Here is a 19,131-nt window from a genome sequence, read left to right as displayed (position 1 = left end):
ATTCCACCCCTAGCTATCATCTATCTAAATTCCACAGGCAACATCACCTTACCTACCCCCTACTATCTAGCAAAAAAACAAAATCCCTAACAATTCTAAAGAAGAACTACTTAACAAAACTAATTAATCCTACCCTACAAGATGGAGACATCCACCCCAACCCTGGCCCTACCTCACCACCTCCCCAAAACTGCTTACCTAACCCCAATAATAACTTCCTTATAGGACACCTTAACATCCAAAGCATAAATAACAAAATACCCTTCATCCATGCCCTCTTAGATATCCACTCATTTGACATCCTTTGCCTCTCTGAAACCTGGCTTAACCCAAGCATAAAAGACTCAGAGATTGTACCCCAAGGTTATAACATAATAAGACATGACCGCTTAAAACGCAAGGGTGGAGGAGTAGCAATACTTTTCAAAAATCAACTTAACATCTCTACTCAACCAGTATGCCCAAACCTAAATAGCAAAACAGAAACCATCATAATTAAACTCCAACTTAACACCAAAAAATCTATTTACATTATTTGTTTGTATCTTCCCCCAGGTAATAACATTCCAATACTAGAAGACTTTTTAAGCTGGGTTTCTACCAACTACCCCCAAGAAACCATAATTCTTGGCGACGTTAACATAGACTGGAACACTATTAATACAGTCAATCCCACCTCTCATATTAACCTTCATGGGTTCTCACAAACTATTACCTCAACTACAAGAGTCAATAAGCCCAGTAAGAAAGAGAGTATATTAGACTGGATACTAACAAATAAAGTTAAGACACATTATAAGGTAGGTACTATGCCTGATGATATCAGCGACCACTGCCTAACCTACATTACTAGACAAAAATCAGAATTTGTTAACCTCCCAAATACAAGGCTAATTCAATCTGTCAAGCATTTTAACTTAGACCTTTTTAAAGCCGAACTGAGAGCATGTAAATGGAATTGCTTAAAATCACTCCCCCTGGAGGAAGCAGTATTATTCTTTAATTCTACATTCCTATCTATACTTGTTCCTCATGCGCCAGAACACTCTATTAGAGTAAAGACCAAATCTGCCCCATGGCTTACCACCAACACAAAAAAACTCATGCTTACTAGAAACAAAGCATGGACAAAATGGAGATGCAATAAACAAAACGCTGACTTAGTTAATTTCCGCCAACTTCGAAATCTAGCAAAAAAATCAATAATCTCTGACAAGAAAAACTTCTACTGTAACCTCCAGGAAACTCATATTAACAACCCTAAACAGTTCTGGTCATCAGTAAATATACTTCTTTCCCCAGGAACTGCTAAAACTCCTTCCCCACTAAATGCTGACCCAGAAACCCCTCTCCAGACTGCTAATGCTTTCAACTCTTTTTTTCTCTGAAACTATTCAAACCCTAGCCAAACAAATGAACACTAACAACTCTCATATACCATCTAACATAACTACCTCTTTCTTCAATTTCTCTCTAAAACCTATATCTACCTCTTTCATCTACAAACTCATTCACAAACTGAAACCCTGTACCCCTTCTGCTGACAAGCTCCCTTCTCTTTTTCTTCAGAAAGCTGCCAAAGAAATTGCTTATCCTATATCCTTACTTATCAACAGAACTATCCAAGAAGGAACCATCCCTGATATCTGGAAAGTCTCCCATATTATCCCACTGCATAAAGGTGGTAACTCCTTTGACCTTTCCAACTTTAGACCAATTGCCCTTCTTTCACCCCTTGCAAAAATCATGGAAAAATGTATTCATCAGCAACTGGTACACCACCTCTCTCTACACAGCCTAATAGCAAACTGCCAGCATGGTTTCAGACCCCATCACAGTACCACCACTGCCCTTCTTTCCTTTGTAGATACTATCAACAAAAATTGAAACAACCATACTCTCTCCTCCGCTCTTTTCATTGATCTCTCAAAAGCTTTCAACATGGTTAACCACTCTCTCCTAATCAATATTCTTGAATCCCTTCCTTGTGATAAACTAGCCACTAATTGGTTTAAATCTTATCTTAACAACAGACAACAAGCAGTAATATGGGAAAACCATATCTCATCTCTCTTGCCCATTTCCATCGGAGTTCCCCAGGGCTCCATTCTGGGTCCACTTCTGTTCTCCCTCTTTATAAACGATCTTCAGACTGCTATCCCACAAGCTACCTGCATACAATATGCAGATGATTCTACCCTTATCTGCTCGGCACCTTCCTCTACTGAACTGACCTCATTGACGCAAAATACCTTTAACGAAGTAGAAACTTGGTTTTCCAAACGGTTTCTCCTACTAAATGCAAAAAAAACTAAACTCCTCCTCTTCTCCCCTCCTCTCGGTCCCCCCCTTTAAACTTTACCATTTCTTCTAATAATGGTACTATCATCTCACCTGATCCAACTACTAAACTTCTAGGAATAACCATTGACAATCATCTTTCCTTCGATCAGCACATTAACAACACAATCAAGGTTGTTAACAGAAAAATTGGATCCCTATATCGTATCAAACCTTTTCTAACCCCAGCAACAAGAACCAAAATTGCACAAACTCATCTCCTATCTACTCTCCTATATGCTTCCCCCATTTATACTAACCTCAAGAAAAACAGTCTAAACAAACTTGCAACTTGCTATAATAACATAGCTCGCTTCGCCACTAGCAACCCCTTTAGGACCCACCATTGTATAAATCTAAAACAACTTGGCTGGCTCGAATTTCAAAACTACCTAAAAATTCCTCAACTCACTATAGCCCACAACATATTACACCTACCTGACAACACCCCTATACTCTCACAACTTCTAATCCCGTACAACAATCTGAACTCGCTTCGCTCCTCTAGTAAACTCATGACAAAATCAATAAAGGCAAACAACACAGCAGGTGGTTCTCTATTCACTAACACTATAGGTAGAAGCTGGAATCTCTTACCTAGTGACATAACTTTGACTACATCCCTACCACAATTCAAACAAAAAATTAAACTGTACTACCTCAATCATTGGCTTTGTTCCTGCAGTACACCTGACTAAACTTTTTCTTATACTATATCTCTCCTTCACTCTTCTCTTCACTACCTGTCTGATTTCTTCTCCTTTTACTGTACTAATCTAACTATGTACATCTTATGTATAATTGCTAATATGTAATGAACTGCTTATTGTAAACGTGCTTCTCTTTGAAAGTATCTTGCATTCTGTGTGTTGTTATGATTTCTAATTTTTATATTTCTAAACAGTAATGATTATTTGTAATGTACTTAGTATTTAGTGGAGCTTTTCTCCTCGGGCCTCTGCTGAAAATGGACATGTATCCAGCCAGACCAGCCCGGTCAACAAATGTAAAATAAAATAAAAATACAATAAATGCAAAAGCAATGACTGTATTCTCTTTTACATTGTATAAGTAGCTTAGCTCTGGTGTTTCCACCTTGTCTGTTAGTTTGCATTAAGAGCTTTTTCAAGTGTATGTACATATTCTGTATGTCTGTTCTTTTTTGGAGCTTTTCTCCCCAGGACTCCATTGAAAACGGGTTCTTTTAGGCCCAATGGACTATCCTGGTAAACCAACTGCAAATAAAATAAAATCAAATAAAGATTGTAAATAGACATAATATTTAACATGTGAGTTTGAAACAAAACTCGTGTACTATACATATCCCTAAAAATTAATAAGTTCATTTGAACTAAACACAATAAATCTGTGTTGCACAATTTTAAGAATTAATTGAATAAATGTAAACATTAAATACAAAATAAAAATGATAATAATTAATATAATAATAAATGTAACTGTAAATATTATTAGCTGTATAAATATGTTAAGGGAATAAATGTGCAAATTGAATGTGAAAGGTCAACTCCTATAAAACACTATTGAGTGTTGATGTGAAACAAAATGCAAAACCTTATTACATGAACGTACTTAAAAAACACAACTGTATACTTAATAAATAATTAAATATATTGATATATAATATAAATATGTATTAATAAATATATGCTAAAAAATATACGTATATTGACAATTAAATATGTGAGTATTAATAATATATATTTTAATTATATGAGTATGTTATAAAAAAATTTTTATTAAAATTGAATAAAATGTAATGTATATGTTTTAAAAATGATGAGGGGGTTATATTATGATACTTGAAATTAAAAAGTAAAAAAGTGTGAACAGTATTGTATGTGATTTCATTTGTTCAACAAAGGTTTAATAGCAATAGTATCATTTAATCCTGGTAACATGGCAGCATCGGTGTGTAATTGCCACCATATCGCTTTGTAATTTAATACATTTTTGATGTTACCCCCTTTGGGATCAAATTTGATCTGTTCAATAATGGCAAATTTGAAACTATGTTGGTCACCATTGCTTTCAACATGTCTGTACAAAGCATTATTCGTATCTTTCTTTTTAATACAGTAGGAGTGATCATAAATTCTTCTTTTAAAAGCCCTCTCGGTTTTACCAACATAGTATGCTGGACATACATCACATTTGGCAATATAGACTACATTTGATGTATTGCAGTTACCCTTTGCTGGTCTAATTACCGTCCTATTGCAATTATCCAAAACTATTTCTGCGTGACACATAATAAATCTACATTGATTGCAATTCTCACATTTTTTGGTGGAGGTAGACACTCCACATACTCCACCCTTAGAATTGGTTATGTTACCATATTCTAAAATCTTTTTCAAGTTGTTTGACATTTTGTAAACAATATGAGGTCTGTCACCTAAAATATGAGATAACTCTGGATTAACTAAAAAAATTCCCCAATGTTTAAACAATATTTCTTTAATTGTGTTAACACACGGAGTATATGGTAATATACAAGCCAGTTTATATTTGCTTGTGGAATTGGATTCAATCTCATGAACCGTCGGAAGACTAACTCCTAAAATTGGATGATATTTGATGTCCCTCTGAGAAATCACAAACCGTTGAACATCTTTTAACATAATTTTGTTATATTTCCTCTCTATAAACATATTGGTGATATGGTCAACCTCGGCTATCATATCTTCATATCTAGATGTCATTTTGGCCGCTCTAATAAGTTGACCCTTGAAAATATTACGCAACATCTTCCTAGGGTGATTACTATCATATTGTAAGTAATCATTTGAGAAGGTGTTTTTTCTGTAAATGTTAGATTTATAACCTTTCTCATCGTGTGAAACAATAGTGTCAAGATAATAGTATAAGTAAATTTCAAGAAATCACTACTGTTATTGATGAAGGTTATAAAATCATTCAATTCGTCAATATTTCCTTTCCATAAAATATAAATATCATCCAAAAATCGGGTATAATGGGAGATATGGGTGATATGTCCACTTTTAAAGAGTATTTCCTCTTCCCAATTCAGCATGACAAGATTTGCATATATTGGGGCACTAGCCGAACCCATTGCCACCCCCTTACATTGTTTAAAATATTCTCCCTCGAAAGATATAAAATTATTCTCCAAAACTAGAGACATGCAGTCCAAGATCAGACATGTCCTGTCCCAGTCAAAGTTAGTATGTTTCCTTATACTTTCACAAAACATCTCTAATCCTTGTCTACTGGGTATACAGGAAAAAAGATCGATGACGTCTATAGTCACAAAATAAAGATTACTACCATCAATATGTGTGGGAAATTTCCTTAAAAAGTCCCAAGAATCTTTTAATAGGTGAGGAATATCCTTATATATATCCTTGAGCCAAACGTCAACTAATTTCCCTAAAGGAAAAGTTTTAGCCTTGCTGCCTGACACTATTGGCCTGAATGGTGGGTTAGTTGGATCTTTATGTATTTTTGGAATGCCCACCAACGTCGCCATTTTTGGATACTGCACCTTTAAAAAATTGTATAAATCATTGTTTATACGGTTATCAATCCAAAATTCTTCCAAGTAAGAACTAATTCTCTGATAGGCAATGTTAATTTCATTCATTGAAACTGTTGTGTAATTGCCTGTTTCAGTAAGGATAGAATGTAATTTCTAAATATATTCCATTTGGTCGTATATCACAATCCCCCCTCCCTTGTCAGGCTTCATGATACGTATGTTATTGTTATTCCTCAAATTAGTTAACTCAACTCTTTCTTCTTTGGATACATTATCTCTGAATTTGTTATTCTTCATTGTATTGGCAAGCTTGTAAAGATCTCTGTGGACTTGTTTTTCAAACAGCTCCACCACAGGGTTCATATGCGGCACAAAAGTGCTTTTAGGTTTTAACAAATTTACCTCCGCTTCTATTGCTTGTTTGTTCGTGTTGCTATTATGAAACATAACAGATAAATTGAGTTTGCGTGTATATAGTTTAGTTTCAATCAAATGGTCAACCAAATTGTATTTGGGGGTAGGAATGAACTTCATTCCCCTAGATAGTAACTTATAATGGACTTCGTCAACTACAAAATTTGTAAAGTTATAAACTTTGAACTCGCCAAAGTTATTAGTCGCAGTGTCCTTCCCTGTAACATTTTTCTCTATATCTTCTCCCTTAATATGGTTGGTGTTTGATGTCAATTCCATTTGTTCCCCCTGTATTTCATTTGTTGTTGCTTCTGACCTCGATTGAAAAACTCCCCCTTGTATCCTGCTTTTTTCCAATACTGGGGGTTCCAATTCCTCTGAAAATTTTGTTTACGACATTCTTGGTTATCATAAAATTCATATTCCCCTTCTTCAAAATACTGTACCCCCACTTCATCGTTCACACCATCTTTTCTATTAAACTGGTGATCATATGTAGTTCGCCTATCAGTATTGTTGCCCCCTTCTTTGTTCCACCTATATGCTCTATTGTCCTTATACTGCACTATGTCTCTATTAATTTTCTTGCATTTTCTTTCATGAACCAATTTAGACTTCTTGTCAACAATCGTGAATTGTTTGCGATATAAATTATTCCATTCTTCAAACAATAAATCGCCTTCTATCTCAACATTCAATTTCTCAACCTCACTTATAAGTTGTAATAATAATTCATCATTATACTTAATCAGCATCTTCATAAATTTAAAACCACACTCATCAAAGAATTCGTTAAAATCTTTGGTTACAATATCATTAATAACAATCCCTAATGGTACTTTAAAAAAACGTAGTCCCATTGGGACTATGTTTAAAGTTAAACATTTGTGTAAATAAGCATTTTCAATCTTTATATTGTCCAATTTGCACATTAAATTCCCCATCTTGTAAATTTTGTCCTTTAGAGCTAAATTGTTAGCACCTTTGTTTATGGGGAACCCTTCCTTCTCCTTGTTGAAATCGTCAAAGTTACAGTCACTGCATAAGAAATTATTTAAATTGTAATCATTACTTTTATGCTCCTGGGTCTTTTTATAAGTGTTAAATTTAGATTCAGTACCTTTGTTAGCCATAGATGCCCCCACTGTATGGGCATAGGTCTTCACAGGCTTAACACGCTTGAGCTTGGCCCCAGTACGCAGCATAAAGTCATCGTCCTCTTCAAAATCGTAGATAGAAAAATCAAAAGTAAAACCTGTGGAATCCAAACGGTTATCTTCCATATTAGGTCTCGCACACTGTCCAGCTGGTAAATCAATGTCGACACTATCGACAGAACTGTTCTTGTGTTTGGTAATAGAAATACCCTCGGAAAAACTTTCCGAAGTAGAGTTGAGTTGGCCAGTTGAAATGTTGGTAATTTTACGCTTGGAAGCCGCTCCCGATTCAACAGGCTGGGTAACAAGAGCAAAACGGACACTAGTGTTGCTGTTATACGTGCGGCCGTTGTGCCCGCTAGAACTGGATAGCCCCGACTTGGCTGTGTCTCTACTATTAAAAGTTGTCTGCTCATTAAAGGCTATACTAGTGTCCTTGCTCTTTGTACTTGCAGTATTAAAGTGACGAACACTACTGGCACTGAGAGTTTTGAATTCATTTTCCACTTTTAAAATAAAGGCAGATAGCGTATTAGATAGTTGTTTCAGTTCACCTCTCAGTTCAGCCAACTCCCCGGAACGGGTTACATGGTTGGTTCTGTTAGATGTGTCCTCCTTCTCAGTGGTCAGCTGTACTGTTGTCCCCTCCATGGCAACTACGGAAAACAATGTTGCGAGGAAAAACAACCAAAATGAAACAGTACTGTGCTATCTTCTCACGCAACTAATGAGGAAACACAGTATGTGACGACCACAGCTGACGTTTATTAAAAACAATCAAAAATAAAACTGCATATTACAAACAAAATGTTAGAGTTTAGCGCTTTCACCTATCCATAGTAGGCTTCTTCAGAACTTATTCATTTAATGTGTACGCCATCTTAAATAAACTTTTAGGCGCGAATCTGGGCTGACTTAACAACTATATTTAAAGTGCTACTGTGCAATTTAATTTATAAAACAGATTAAATCTCTAACACCAAGGATTTATAAAACAACATAAACACACCCAGCATAACATCTCCAAACCTGTACTATAACTTAATTACAAAGCAGGTTGTTAATAGTCACAGATTGTAAATAGACATAATATTTAACATGTGAGTTTGAAACAAAACTCGTGTACTATACATATCCCTAAAAATTAATAAGTTCATTTGAACTAAACACAATAAATCTGTGTTGCACAATTTTAAGAATTAATTGAATAAATGTAAACATTAAATACAAAATAAAAATGATTATAATTAATATAATAATAAATGTAACTGTAAATATTATTAGCTGTATAAATATGTTAAGGGAATAAATGTGCAAATTGAATGTGAAAGGTCAACTCCTATAAAACACTATTGAGTGTTGATGTGAAACAAAATGCAAAACCTTATTACACGAACGTACTTAAAAAACACAACTGTATACTTAATAAATAATTAAATATATTGATATATAATATAAATATGTATTAATAAATATATGCTAAAAAATATACGTATATTGACAATTAAATATGTGAGTATTAATAATATATATTTTAATTATATGAGTATGTTATAAAAATTTTTTATTAAAATTGAATAAAATGTAATGTATATGTTTTAAAAATGATGAGGGGGTTATATTATGATACTTGAAATTAAAAAGTAAAAAAGTGTGAACAGTATTGTATGTGATTTCATTTGTTCAACAAAGGTTTAATAGCAATAGTATCATTTAATCCTGGTAACGTGGCAGTATCGGTGTGTAATTGCCACCATATCGCTTTGTAATTTAATACATTTTTGATGTTACCCCCTTTGGGATCAAATTTGATCTGTTCAATAATGGCAAATTTGAAACTATGTTGGTCACCATTGCTTTCAACATGTCTGTATAAAGCATTATTCGTATCTTTCTTTTTAATACAGTAGGAGTGATCATAAATTCTTCTTTTAAAAGCCCTCTCGGTTTTACCAACATAGTATGCTGGACATATATCACATTTGGCAATATAGACTACATTTGATGTATTGCAGTTACCCTTTGCTGGTCTAATTACCGTCCTATTGCAATTATCCAAAACTATTTCTGTGTGACACATAATAAATCTACATTGATTGCAATTCCCACATTTTTTGGTGGAGGTAGACACTCCACATACTCCACCCTTAGAATTGGTTATGTTACCATATTCTAAAATCTTTTTCAAGTTGTTTGACATTTTGTAAACAATATGAGGTCTGTCACCTAAACGTTTATTTAAGATGGCGTACACATTAAATGAATGAGTTCTGAAGAAGCCTACTATGGATAGGTGAAAGCGCTAAACTCTAACATTTTGTTTGTAATATGCAGTTTTATTTTTGATTGTTTTTAATAAACGTCAGCTGTGGTCGTCACATACTGTGTTTCCTCATTAGTTGCGTGAGAAGATAGCACAGTACTGTTTCATTTTGGTTGTTTTTCCTCGCAACATTGTTTTCCGTAGAAATGTGAGAGTTGCAGATGGCAACTCCCAGCTATTTAAATAGCAAAGTGTGATTAGGATCTACAACAGTTTATATCAAACTCACTATAAATGTAATGCTATACAAAGCATTTTTAGAAGATGTCTTCACCGCAGCACCTCACTGGAGTATGTGCCTCCCCACCTCTGCTACTTAATTTCTACTAACATATTCACTGCAAGCAGATTCTCTAGGAGACTATGGTGAAGTGTGTATAGCCAGAGCATATAAGTTCACATCTTGCTACAATGCAATAATAAAAAAATTATACATCTCTAAATATGGGTACTTTTATGTGTCACTATGTTGGAAACATCAAGAATTTTTATTAGCTGCATTATTTTACTCCCCTCCAAAATTTGAATTAAGAAGTATTAACCAAGGGGTCTTACCTGTTTTTAAATTTAGATTTTGATATAAGAAGCAGATGGCATTAAATAGCTAAATTGGGAGCAATGTTGTGTCTTTCGGCTTTTCCCGGTTAGGGGTCGCCACAGCGGAACTCCGGTCCACTAATGATTGGCAGTATATTTTTACGTGCCGAGTTGCAGGCCCTGACGCACAACCTTCAATGAAGGTACACCCACTCACACATGTCTCCACACGGAAGACGCTCTAGCTGAGAATCAAACAGGACATCTTACTGCGAGGCGACAATGCTACCGCAGCACCACCACCGCAGTTATCAATATTATTATTAATTATGTTGTTTGTCTTCTGGAGTAGTGCACAGCTCAGAAATGACCACTTTTAGGCACAGTCCGTGTGAGTATCATTCACAGAAAGAGTATAAAAGGTATAATAAATACAAAAGAAATAGGTAAAAATCACTCTCTTCTGTTTTTAAGGAATAAAGATAACTTGCTTTTAAAAATAGCTGAGTTTATAAAAGTAACCTTCACATACAAAGCAAGCTTTTATAAATCAAGGCACACTGATGCAGGTGCATTCTTAGCTTTGGAAGCACAGTAGTTACCTCAGAATGGCTTGTAATCCCCAGCACTGTCTCTGAGAATTTGTTCTCAGACCAACATCTTCAAGCTCCGTAATCATCTAACAAGAAGTAGTGCAGTTTTTGTCCCTTGGTTGTTAGCAGGTGTTCACTGAAATTATTTTAATAATAAAATAGCATCTCATTTTTTTCAATGTGTTTGAATGAGGATGCTCAACAATGGCTCAGAAATATTAAACTTCTATGACAAAATATTATAAATATAATGTTCTTCTCTGTGATCTTCCTTCTTAATCTTTGGCAGTTTTGGCATCTGTCAAACTGTTTTTAATTTTCATACTTTTAATTGCAAAGATCTCTTGGTCTTCGGTAACTTCATGTCCTGATTCAACAGAAACTGCCACTACTGTCCCAGTCATCGATGACCTTTGAATACCCAGGCATTGATGACCTTTGAATACCCAGGCATTGATGACCTTTGAATACTGATGGTATCCTCTTTGGCTTTCACTGTCATGTATTCACTCAGGTATGTTGCAAGCTTTGTCATTGCATTCAGTTTATACATTGTAAACCAGAAATTAATGGTCATGATTCCAGTCGCATCCCAAGAAGGACACTGGAAGGTCCTCTGGGTGTCATTGACTGTGACAGACAACAAAGATGGGGCCGGGTTCCACTGGTCATATTCAACATCTTCCCATCAAGATCCACAGAATATGGTGATCCAGATATGGTGACTACATTTAAATGAGCTCCTTCATCTAGTGGAACCAAGACCTCCCAATCCTTCTGATCTGTTTTAGCTACAGAAACCCTTGATAGCTCAAGACACATATGTGATGTCAGCTGTGCAGGCACATACAATGCAGAAGCAGAAGCAATTGCTACTTTGGTAGGCTTATGCCCTTTAAAGCCACCAGGAGAGACCTTAGGGAGGATCATTGCACAAATATCTCCCTTCAACAAAGCAAGGATGAGTCATCACCTCTCACACTTGTGGAATGCTATGATATAATTAACCAGAGCCCCTTCCATTCTCTCCAGTGCCTCTGCTCTGTCATGACCATATGTAACCAATTTTGAAATCATAGGATCACAGTAAATGTTGATACCAACTCCTTCTTGAATGCCACTACCAACATGCACACCTGGTATATGCAGTGGTTCTACATCCTGTGACAACTTAGCAATGAAAGATAGGCCAAATGATGTCTAAGGATCCTCAGCATAAACTTTGCATTCAACTGCTCATCCTTTGATGGGGATATTATCTTGTTTGTGCATAGGATGGTAATCCCTGGCAATACAGACAATTTCTTGGACTAAATCCAGATCAGTAATGCACGGTGTGATGGGATTCTCAACCTGAGGTCATTTGTTCATCTCTATGGAGTGGAAATTCCTCCCTGAGTCCACAAGAAATTCCATTTTCTGTAAAGCAATGCTGTACTGCTTTAATAAGACCATCTTTTTGTTCCCCTAATGCTCTTCTGGTTTTAGGATCTAGAGAAGTGATTGGGGAATCTTCCATTACTTTATGGTGTCTTCTCTGACTGGAGTATTCTGCCTTTCATTCAACCAAACTGCATTGTATTGCTTGTCTGCCAAAACTTGTATTTCAATGTGATGAGGATTATCAATATTTTTTTTCTATTAAAAGTTGATCACCACCAAAACTATCTACAGCTTCTTGTGAAGAAAACTTAATACCGTTCCTGTTTTTTTAATCATCCAAGGTGATCCTTATGCCTTTATCACCACCACCTCTCAAGGCATTGATCATGATAGCCAATTTTTCTTGTGGTTCTGGCAGCTTCATCTGTGTCCTTGAATGCACCATCAAAGTCAGGTATTGTGCTGACTTTCTTACTTTCAGACATCTCTCATTGGTTAAACAGTATGTGTATCTGGTCCAATGAAAGTGATACCTTCTGTTGCCAGATATCTAGCAAATTATTTGTTTTCTGAAAGAAACCCATATCTTGGGTGGACAGCTTTTGCTCCAACTTCCGTAATGCTTTCCATGATGGTGTCTATGTTGAGGTAACTTTTGCTGGTGGGAGCTGAGCCAATGTAGACAGCCTGTTCTGGAACGTTTCCCTGAACTGCTCCACAGTCTGCATCACTATGTGTAGCAACCAATTTGATACCTATCTGCTTACATGTTTTAATTGGGTTCCTATTGGAACATCGAATTTCCAAGTGTTTAATGACCTTTAATGATCGAACACTTGGAAATTTGAAATGTTCAAAATGAAAAACAAAAAAAAAAAAAAAAAGAAAAAGTAAAGGCTGCACCCCTCCCACACACCCCGCTACTTAAATATACCAACTTCGAGATCGCGCTACAGTGTAGGCCACACCGTAGTTCATTAAAGTGTGATCTCGGAGTTGGTATATTTAAGTAGCGGGGGATGTGGGGGGTGCCTTTGCTTTAACACATCAGGGTACATTGTCTTTTTTTTGTTTTGTTTTTTTATGAAAAAGTTACGGAACTTCGAAGCATATGGTGTCGACCATATGGTATTTGAAGTTCCGTAACTGCGATTTTCTAATAGGTAACCGTTTTAATTACCCTTTAAGCAATTTCTCCTTTGTTAGCAATAAGATTTTTTTTCAGGTATCTTTTTATTAGTGTCATGATCTGCGGAATAAAGATTACAAGATGTAATTAAACATTGTGTTGAACAGGTTGATGATCTCATTTTAAGAATAACTCTAAGGAAAAGAAACTACATCTTAGCTCTACCATGGTTATTTACTGTTGCTGCATAGTGTTATGTAATCTTACCTCTCACAGGAAATTCTCACAAAAATTATTCTTCATAAAATTAAGTTACTGGATTTATATTATTGGGGGAATAACAGCACTTATTTCATTGCCTGAAATGGAATATTCTTGGAATAGTGAGTTTGTTTGAATGTGTGGAACGAATTGCTGTATTAATTGTACTACTGACAAAATCTGCCACACGCATTACATATCTTGAATCATGTTCTTCCTGCTACCATATGATATTTCCACACTGAACATTGCTATTTTATAGACTGCCTAGACAGAGTCCATATTTCAATAATATTAATTCTAATTTTGCATTCACCTGTATCTCCTCATGATAATTGTGTGCTTTGTGTCAATATCAGCACTAAAGACAGCTGTCCATTTTTTTTTTCAAATATTTGCATGCTTTGTAAGATGAATATTCCAAAACTGCACTAAACCTGTCTTTAATTACATCTCACTTTTTATCCAGTGTTCTCCCTGACTATGCCTGTAAACTGATCATTTCTTGGCTAACATGCCTGCCTGCTGATCAAAAACTATTAAACAAAGGTAGTGTGTGTGTGCGTGTGTGTGTGTGTGTGTGTGTGTGTGTGTGTGTGTGTGTGTGTGTGTGTGTGTGTGTGTTTTGTTTGATAGGTGATCAATATTATGTACTTCTACCATCTAGTGGCAAATGTATTTCATTGCATAAATTATACCTGGAAATCTAATTATACATTAAATACATGGACTGTGTACACTGTGTGTGTGATAATAATATGCTGTGTGCATCTTAAACATTTACTGTACAGTTTTAATATTCAGGTGTTAACATTCAAGCACATTGTTTCACTAGTTTAGATTGTTAATCTAGGCAGTGTGATATCATATCTATAGCTAGCAGGGTTTGTTTTTATTTGCCTGAATGTCTTAATAAAGACTTTAAAATAGTGAAAACAAAAAATACAAAACTTGAATCTAGAACACTAGTATGTCTGTAAGGGGGTATTTGCACATATCCTATGGTTTCTGCCAAAGGAGTTTTAAAGTACTACATGGCGTTTACTCTGGTTGCCTGTGTTCTTCTCTCATTTCTGCCTATGCGGCTTTTCTGTGCAGCCTTTTCACTTGTTGTTCAGGCTGATATCAGTAGAAGTTGTGCACTGATTACATCAGCTGTGCCTCCTGAAGGAACCAGTTACTGTGAAACTAGGTAAGGTGATTCGACTGTGTCAGCATTTTGTAAGCTACTATTATTAAAGAAGCCAGATATTCTATGGTGGTGGTACTGATGCAAAGAAAGCTAAATGCATTAAAAGTGTGTATTTGCATGAAACAAATATGCAAAAATAAAAAAATCAATTCTCAAATGAAGCAGGGTACAGGTGGAAAATCTGATGCAAATCTGAAAATATAAGGATATAGGGAGAAAGAAGACAGGATTTCTAGATTAAATACAGAAACTACGGTCTTTTCTCATCAAATGTTCCAGATCTGACTATGAAATCAGTTTGATCTCAAAGATTAAAAGCAATAATGAGAAATTCTTTAATTATAACTCAAAACTGAAATAGAAAGTGGAATTGTGTGCAGATAACTGTGATGTTGACATAAAGTGATTGCTATGTAACAGGCCCAAGTTTTTTCTTTCAAATTTCAATACAATTATTAGGTGGTTGTTCAGCCAGAATACCAGTTTGAGGGGTGTGTGATACAGGTTGCACCTTACTTGTGAAGTTCATTTTGGGGGGTTGAGGGTTTGCTGAATGTCCCTGAAGACCATCCCCACTTTTTCAGTTACTTTCTTCTCCATCCACAATGTGTTTGTTCCTAAGAAACCATCTCACCTACAGACTCTTAAACCAGGACAACAGCCCTGAAATTCTCCACATAATTTTCACAGTAAATAGAACTCTGTATCATATTTTAGCCAACTAACTTACCCACCCAAGGTTATCTGCAGCCCATGAGCATATCTAAATAAACTGATGTCCCTCTGTATTGAACCCAGTAGTATGCCCTTGGGAGAGTTCAACTATCTCAACTATCCCGCCATTAACAAAAACTTACACTACCACAAATAAATATGCAAAAAGGATTTCTGGACTTCATTAATGCCAGCTCCCTGCATTTAACATGTCCCTGTTCAAATATAATAATCGTTCAGTACCACTCACTATGGAGGGAAAACAAAATTTACGATAAAGCATTTCTGTCTTTAGGAAATATTCAAAGGCAAACTTCAACCAACTAACTAATGACCTGATGAAATGTAAGTACCCCCTTACCTCAACGGCCCCAAATGTAAGTGCCCTCTTCACCTTGATGACCCCATCTCTCACACTGCCACATTTGTGGATAATTTCTTTTCCCATCTTAAAGCATGCATCAAGACATCTCTCACCATATGACACACATAAAATGCCAAATTCAGGGATAAACTCCTATGGTGGAACCCTAGTATAAACAAACGATACATTAAGAGGAAAAAAGCAATAGTTCATAAAAATAAATTCAGTACTCCATCACCTACAGCTGAACTCAAAGAATTCAACAAAGAACTCAAAAACAGAATTAAATCCTTCAAAAGTAAGTATAAACTGAAAAATACTACTTCTGCTAAAGACAACCACAAATCCTTTTTCATGTCAGAAATCCTAGAGGCAATTCCCACCATATTAATGAATAAATTTAGGTATAACTTGACTACCTTGCTTCTCTCTAACTTTCTCAAGCTTAGTAGTACATCCACAACACCCCCTCTGATCACATAAGAACAAGTCCTGAATGCTGTCTCCAAAGCCAAAAACACTTGTGCCATGGGTTCTGATAATGTAACAGGCTGCCTTCTTGGCAGCATTAGACAATGTCTGGTAGACACACCACTCTGCCTAGTTAACTTCAGCCTCTTCAGTGAATTAGTGCCAGAGGAATGGAGAAATGAGGTAGTCACCCCACTCCACATGGGGCCCCAGTACTGATCCAGAAAACTATAGACTTATATGCTTCACCAGCCTTATTTGCAAAAAAATGGAATGTATCATTATGGAACTTATTAACAAGGACATATGTAGTCTACAAGTCCTACATCCAAGCCTTTCTTAAAGGCAGATTCTTCCTCCTTAACTAGGTGAGATTCTTTGAACCTGTCTCTGATGCATTAGACTCAGGCAAATCAATTCACACTGCCTACCTGGACCTGGCCAGTGCCTTTGATACTATCCCACATTCTGTCATTATCAATACACTAATCAAACTCAATTAAACCCCTATGCTACCCACTGGATAGCAAACTAGATGACTGACAGAAACCAATTTATTAGTGTGTGAGAGGCACTCTTTCTTAAAAAAGAATAGTTACCCATGGTGTTCCCCAGGTAAAATGTTTTCTGACCACTTTAGTTTGGTATTTGCTGCTCTACTATCAAACCTGACATCAAAGACGTGTGGCTAACCAAGAGTGCATATTATTGCAAACTGGGAGCTGCTATTAACCCCTCATCAAATTTCTAGATCCTTCAGGAGGGATTAATGCACAACAGTAAGTGGTGCTTGGACCACAACCTAAAACTAAATGCAAGAAATGCAGCATTGTGTCCTCTGTCAAAACTGGGGCCCATGGACCTACCACATAGGGGGCACCCCTTTGAATGTTGACTCAGCCATTATGGACCCAGGCATTTTCATTGATGGTGAATAATACCTTAATCACCATGTATCCACTTCTATTAGGAAATCTCATTTCCCAACCAGACTAATCAATCACTAAGGATATTTCTTCCACATTTAAGGAAGTTATCATCGCTCTCTACTCCTTCCAAATTAGGCCCATAATAGAGTATAATGACCCCTTTATTATGTACTTTTCCAAGCATATGACCCAAACTGAGAGACCACATGGTTTTCACCTTAGCATAATCAAGGGCATATCTTCCCTGAACTTCTCAGACCACCTTAGAGTGCCCGCTCTCTTTTCTGTTCCATACAGACTCTTGACAGGTGACCTCTGTCTAGCCTATAAGATGCAGTTCTATGTGACTTCCTCCACATTCATAAAACTAATAACACCCTAAACACTTACTCAAGAGATCTTAACTTCAACTGAAACATAAACAAGACCTGCTGGCAGGATAAAAATACATTCCAGAAAATCTGTCTTTTAAGGAATAGACTTCTTTTGGCTATAAAGCAAAGGGTAACCTGGATGAATGGATGGATAATCTAAATACACCCCCCATCATGCTTCTCAAGCCCTCATTGAAAGGGATCAAAACTAGGTATAAATTAGTTATAACAATGGGTGCCTACAATATGGCAGCAAACACAGTCCCTGCACGTAAGGCAACTGCCAGGTCTCAAAATGCAAAATGAAAAAAACGATGACCAACAGACAGTGGTGTACTAACAAAAATATCCCTTTATTGTGCCATAAAGCACATAAAAAGGCAAAAAGTCAACAATCCACAATCCAAACTGGTTTCGGCTCTAATATCAAGCCTTCATCAGTGAAAAAAGGAACCAAAAACTTCCTGCCTTATAAAAGAAACTCAAGTCAATCATCATTAGAACCAATTGGGAAAACTACAGATGCTCATTCAGACCAGGGGGAAACAAGCCACCCAAATTAATAATCCATATTTTCTCCAACTTATTAAGCATGTCATGCCAACCAGAAACCCTTGTTCTATTGCCTTGAATTTCATCAATAATAGTAAACTTAAAATTAGCATTAGAATGTTTCAGTGTATGTTTATATCAAGCATTATTGGCTCGTTGGTGCCTAATATCAGATAAATGTTCTGCATTCCTGAACTTAACTGGCCTAGATGTCTGCCCCATGTAAAATGCAGAACAGCTACATGTACCTAGGTAAATAACCCAATCAGACTGGCAATTAACAAAAACAGACATGTTGTAAACCATACCAGTATTACGGCTGCTGAAACAATTAGTTTTATTGATCTTAACACAGTATACACAGTAGCCACAAGGGAAGCCACCATTAAGACGATCACCTAATAATGTTCTCTGAATATTTTCCCCCAAGGGATAATGCCCCTTCTTTTAATGATTGAAAAGAGCTCCAAGGTTCCTACCTTTCCTAAAGGAGAATTGGCACTTATGACCAATGAAAGTAGACAATTGCTCAGCAGCCAGGAGAATATTCTAATTGCGTTGAACACTATTAATAAGTCTAGAAGTATTACAACCATAAGTAGTGATTAAACGTAATACCGAATTATTATTGGAATCAACCTTATTATAATTCAGCAATTGTTCCCACTGTATAGAATCAACCGAATTCCTAGCAGACAAAATCTGCCCCAATTTGTAGCCCCTTTGAATGAACCTTGTGGTAAGATCATTCCGATATGTTAGATAAGAAGATTCATCTGAACAGATGCGTTTTACCCTCATATACTGAGACTTAGGTATGTTCCGGCATATGTGTGGTGGATGATAGCTGGTGGCATGGAGGTAGGAGTTATATTGGG

At 36.1% G+C, this 19,131-nt stretch overlaps 1 pseudogene; it reads right to left on the bottom strand.

Moving 5' to 3' along the window:
- Positions 1-11,159: 11,159 nt before the first annotated feature.
- Positions 11,160-19,131, bottom strand: part of LOC122791454 — a 105,244-nt pseudogene continuing 97,272 nt past the window's right edge.

This window comes from Protopterus annectens, chromosome 17.part0 (assembly GCF_019279795.1).
Source record: "Protopterus annectens isolate FY-2018-M chromosome 17.part0, PAN1.0, whole genome shotgun sequence".
Classification (NCBI taxonomy): Eukaryota; Metazoa; Chordata; order Ceratodontiformes; family Protopteridae; genus Protopterus; species Protopterus annectens.
This window is presented reverse-complemented; position numbering and strand designations above follow the sequence as displayed.